Raw genomic sequence first — 6,078 nt, 5'->3', positions numbered from 1 at the left:
AGGTCTTCCTTCTGTTGGTTCACTCCCTAAATGGCCGAAATGGCCAGAGCTATGCCTATACGAAGCCAGGAGCCAGATGTTTCCTCCTGGTCTCCCACACAGGTGCAGGGCCCAAGCACTTGGGCCATCCTCCACTGCCTTCCCAGGCCACAGCAGAGAGCTGGACAGGAAGAGGAGCAACCGGGACTAGAACCCAGCGCCCATATGAGATGCTGGTGCTGCAGGCGGAGGATTAACCAAGGCGCCAGCCTCACTGTGTTTAATCTGTGCGCCCCACAACAATCTCTTTTATCCTTAGCTGATGCGCACACAGCCTCTGCTATGGTCTGAGAGCGAGGATGAAGACGGACCTCTAGCTGGTGTACGTTTCCCAGAGGACTTTGGGATGAAACTGTCAGTGTAGTGCATCTATTCTAGAAGATTTAAATCCTGGGTGGGAGGGAAGTTATGGGGGGGGGGGGAGCCATTGTAATCCATAAACTGTACTTTGGAAATTATATTTACTAAATAAAAGTTTAAAAAAAAAAGATTTAAATCCTTACCAAGGGGCTGGCGCTGCGGCGTAGTAGGTGAAGTCTCCACTGGGCACCAGCATCCCATCTGGGCACCAGTTCCAGTCCCGGCTGCTCCACTGCCAATCAGGCTCCCTGCTATGGCCTGGGAAAGCAGTAGAGGATGGCCCAAGTGCTTGGGCCCCTGCACGCATGTGGAAGACCGGGAAGAAGCTCCTGGCTCCTGGCTTCAGATTGGCCCAGCTCTGGCCGTTGTGGCCATTTGGGGAGTGAACCAGCAGTTGGAAGACCTCCCTCGCTCTCTCTTTCCCTCTCTCTCTGTAATTCTACCTCTCAAATAAATAAATAAAATCTTTAAAAAGAAAAAAAAAAAGATGTCCCTGTCCTACCTTAGGTTCAATGCCTGGCTCTGGCTCTGGCTCTGGCTCTGGCTCTGGCTCCGGCTCCTGACTCGAGTTTCCCAGCAGTGCAGATCCCGGGAGGCAGCGGGAATGGCTCACCCCGTGGCGGATTGTGTTCCTGGCCCCCAACTCACAATACCCAGGCCTCACCCTGGCATCTGCGGAATGAAGCAGTGGACGGGAACTCTGTCTCTTACCTCTCAAAACCAATCCAAACCAAGAAGGTATGATTGATCACTGTAAACTTAGGGTGACATTGAAACACAGGAGGAGGACCCAGTTCAGTCTTGTTCAGAGGTAGTATCTGAAGAGATCCAGGAGTTTTCTTCGCCTGTGTCAGTCACGGCCATCAGTGTTGGATATTACCTTAACAAAGTTGATGTTTTCCCTGGTGGAAGGTTTTTCTTCTTAAACCACGTTTAAGGTGTTGCCCGTGTGTTGGCCATTTCTGCTTCTTTTGCCTGTTTTCCATTGGGACGTCGATGTTATTCTCAGGATTTTCAAGTTATCCTCTGTGGGAGGCTAGCTTTATTCCGGTTATTTTCACGGCCATATGACAGTACTTGAACAAGTGTGTGACATTGAAAAATGGAATTAAATGGAAATTGAATGGAAAAGAAATTGGAAGGGGGCCGGCACCGTGGCTCACTTGGCTAATCCTCCGCCTGCGGCGCCGGCATCCCATATGGGCACCGGGTTCTAGTACCGGCTGCTCCTCTTCCAGTCCAGCTTTCTGCTGTGGTCCAGGAAGGCAGTGGAGGATGGCCCAAGTGCTTGGGCCCCTGCACCCACATAGGAGACCAGGAAGAAGCTCCTGGCTCCTGGCTTCAGATTGGCGTATCTCTGGCCATAGCAGCCAATTGGGGGGTGAACCAACGGAAGGAAGACCTTTCTCTCTGTCTCTCTCTCTCTCACACTGTCTAATTATATCTGTCAAATAAAAAAAAAAAAGAATTGGAAGATTTTTATTTTGGTGCAAAAAATTGAAATCCATGCTGTTTTTTCATAATATGCAATTTCCATGAACTTTTTGAAGACCGTGCATGTTCAGTTGGCTTGTATTTGCTTTCTTTTTTTTTTTTAACATTTATTTATTTATTTGAAAGTCAGTGTTATACACAGAGAGAAGGAGAGGCAGAGAGAGAGAGAGAGAGAGAGAGAGAGGTCTTCCATCCACTGGTTTTCTGTCTTCCCCTCTCGTGTATGGGCTGTTCTTCCACCCACTCGTGTTGGATATTTCTCAGCGTGGGGCAACTCAGGCTCACACGTGAATGTCTGTTTATTCCCTCACTGCCGAATAAGTTCTGTTCCTGTTTGCACATGGTTCCAGGCTCTGCTTAGGATTGCTGTCTCTGTGGGAGGCTAGACCGCGGATCAGACGTTAACCTATCCACTGCCCACATCACCTTGGGATGCGTGCGTTCCACATTGCAGCGCCTGGCGTCCACCTCGGCTGCTCCACTTCGGACCCAGCTTCCTGCCATGCGCACCCTGGGAGGCAGCCGGTGACGGCTCAGAGAGTTGACTCCCTGCCGCCCACGTCAAAGACCCAGGCTGGGTTCCAGGCTCCTGGACGCGGCCTGGCCCAGCCCTAGCTATGGCAGGCATTTGGGGGTGAACCAGTAAATGGAAGATTCTGTCTCTTCCTGTGTGTTTCTGTCTCTTCCTTCCAAAATAAAACACAAATTTAAAAAATAGAAAACCACAAATCCCACCATGGGGTCTCACCCTCCTGACCTCATCTAATCCAGACCACCTGCCGAAGGCCCCATCTCCAAATGCCATCAACATATGGCCTTGGGGATTAAGTTTCCAACACGTGAACTTTCAGGGGATTCATTGAAACCATAACATGGTTGGTTCCAGGTTGCTTTCTGAGGGTGAGAAGGCAACCATATTAGTCATCTTTCTGTTTTTTTTTTTTTTTAAGATTTATTTTTATTTATTTGAAAGAGTTACAGAGAGAGGCAGAGACACAGAGAGAGGTCTTCCATCCGCTGGTTCACTCCCCAGATGACTGCAACGGCCAGAGCTGCACCGATCTGAAGCCAGGAGCCAGGAGCTTCTTCCAGGTCTCCCACGCAGGTGCAGGGGCCCAAGGACTTGGGCCATCTTGTACTGCTCTCCCAGGCTATAGCAGATAGTTGGATGGGAAGAGGAGCAGCCTCTAGAATCGGCGCCCATAAGGGATGTTGGCACTTCAGGCCAGGGCATTAACCGGCTGTGCCACAGTGCCGGCCCCAAGTCAGTCTTTCACTACTTTAACTGAGATAACTGAGAGGAGCTTCCTGGGAAGGAAAGGTTCAGCTGGGCTTACAGTTTGCAGGTTCTCAGTCCAAGATCGGGTGGCCCCCTTGGTCTGGCACTGGTGAAGGCTGGTCATGGTGGAGCACGTGGGCAGCCAGGAAGCAGATGGACACACACAAATATGGTTGGTGTGTTTAACTGCCCCCTCTCGAGAATCGCCTTCTTCAGGGCAAGCCCCAACAACCTAAAGACCTCCCACCAGACCCTCCTCCCAGATGCCATAATTCAATTAAAGCTCACCCATAATCCATCAATCATCTAATATAAGACTTTGGGGTTTGGGTTGTGGCATGGCAGGTAAAGCTGCCAAACCAACATCCCATATGGGCACCTGTTTGAGTTCCTGCTCAAAGTGAGTGCTGCTCCACTTCTGATCCAGTTTTCTGTTAATGTAGAGCAATAAGCATCCGAGAATGGCCCAAGTGCTTGGGCCCCTGCACCCATGTAGGAGACCTGGAGCAAGCTCCTGGCTCCTGGCTTCAGCCCCACTCCAACCACTGCAGCCATTTGGGGAATGAACCAGCAGTTGGGAGATATGTCTCTCTGTCTCAGTAACACTGCCTTTCAAATACATCTTTAAAAAAAAAAAAAAAGACTTGAGTTTAAACATCTCCACACGTTTGGGGAGCTAAGTCCCATTGAATCCATAATAGCAACTAATAGCATTTAGCTCACTTAGTGCTTTGATAACACAGTATTTGGTCCCCAAAGCAGCCTTAGTGCTGAGAGCACCAGGCTTGGGGTGCAGGTGCACAGCTTCAAATCTCAGCTCATTTGCCCAGGCCCAGTCACCTAACATCTCCAGAACCCAGCGTCTTCACCGGCCCAGCAGTGCTAGCAAATGTGCCTACTCTGTCGACGACTATGACAAGAAACCCAGAGACGCTCTCGGCCGTTACTCAAAGGCTAGCGCATCCAACTTCCAGCAGAGTCGTTCCTGTTAATTAGAAATCAGAAATTGAAGTGAATATGTTAACCCAGCAGGTGACGGAAGCATGCGGCTCTCTGGCCAAAGAGCTCGAGTCTCCCAAGCACCAATAACTCACACCAGCTGTCAGCTGGGGCGGAGCCAAGTGGGCCACAGGCCCGAGGGACTGAGTGGCTCCTCTTGACTCGGCACAGCTGAGCCGGCCTGCGTGGCTCTCACATCCTGGGCCACCGTTAGCTGCATCTCACTTGCTTGTGTTGCTGATTTCACAGGTAAGGATGCAGAACAGACTTGCTGCACCATCCATCTGGTGCTCCCTGCGTGAGTTTCCCCAGGTCATATGTATTCCAGGGAAACAGAAGATGCTTTGAGTACCAGGCACTGCATTCACAAATCACACACAAAAAACTGTGATGCTCAGTTGAGGTGACATACGTGAAGTATAAATAGACACACATACATATTCATATATGTATGAATGCATACAAACACGTAAATGCAAACTATGAGTTCACAGTAAACCTAATAGTTTTATATTTTAATAGTTTAATATTATAGGCCGGCGCTGTGGTTCAATAGGCTAATCCTCTGCCTGCGGCACCGGCACACCAGGTTCTAGTCCGGTCGGGGCGCCGGATTCTGTCCCGGTTGCTCCTCTTCCAGTCCAGCTCTCTGCTCTGGCCAGGGAGTGCAGTGGAGGATGGCCCAAGGGCTTGGGCCCTGCACCCCATGGGAGACCAGAAGAAGCACCTGGCTCCTGGCTTCGGATCAGCGCGGTGCACCGGCCGCAGCACACTGGCCGCAGCGGCCATTGGAGGGTGAACCACGGTAAAGGAAGACCTTTCTCTCTGTCTCTCTGTCTCTCTCACTGTCCACTCTGCCTGTCCAAAAAAAAAAAAAAAAAAAAATAGGCTTGACTGGATTTGAGTAGAGTATGAAGACCAGGTTACAAAAGTCACTGGGAGCCAGCGCTGTGGCATATCCAGCATCCAATATGGGTACAGTTCGAGTCCCCGCTGCTCCACTTCTGATCCAGCTCTCTGCTATGGCCTGGGAAAGCAGTAGAGGATGGCCCAAGTGCTTGGACCCCTGCACCCTTGTGGGATACCAGGAAGAAGCTCCTGGCTCCTGGCTTTGTCTTGGCTCAGCCCTGGCCATTACAACCATCCAGGGAATGAACCAGTGGATGAAAGATCTCTCTCTGTCTCCCTCTCTCTCTTTCTGTAACTCTGACTTTCAAATAAATAAATCTTTCATTAAAAGAGAGAGGGAGAGAAAGAGAGATCTAATCGTCTATCCACTGATTCTCTCCCCAAATAACAACAGCCAGATCTTGGCCAGGCTGAAGTCAGGAGCCTGGAACTCCATCTGGGTATCCCCTACATGGGTAACAGGACTTCCAGGTACCTGGGCCATCTTCTGCTGCCTTCCCAGGCACACTAGCAGGGGCTGAATTGAAAATGTACTCAAAGGCCGATGCCGTGGCTTAACAGGCTAATCCTCCACCTAGCGGCGCCCGCACACCGGGTTCTAGTCCCGGTCGGGGCGCCGGATTCTATCCCGGGTGCCCCTCTTCCAGGCCAGCTCTCTGCTATGGCCCGGGAAGGCAGTGGAGGATGGCCCAAGTGCTTGGACCCTGCACCCGCATGGGAGACCAGGAGAAGTGCCTGGCTCCTAGCTTCGGATCAGCGAGAAGTGCCAGCCGCAGCGGCCATTGGAGGGTGAACCAACGGCAAAAAGGAAGACCTTTCTCTCTGTCTCTCTCTCTCTCACTATCCACTCTGCCTGTCAAAAAAAAAAAGAAAGTGTACTCAAACTGGCCCTCCGATATTAAGCAGTGGCTTAACCCACTGAGCCACAATGCCAGTCCCAGTTATTTATTTTTTAAAGATAAGATAAAATCTACAGCACACATTGTATGCACTGGTAA

This window comes from Lepus europaeus, chromosome 5, assembly GCF_033115175.1.
Source record: "Lepus europaeus isolate LE1 chromosome 5, mLepTim1.pri, whole genome shotgun sequence".
NCBI classification, from domain to species: Eukaryota; Metazoa; Chordata; class Mammalia; order Lagomorpha; family Leporidae; genus Lepus; species Lepus europaeus.
Note: the sequence above shows the minus strand (reverse complement) of the source record.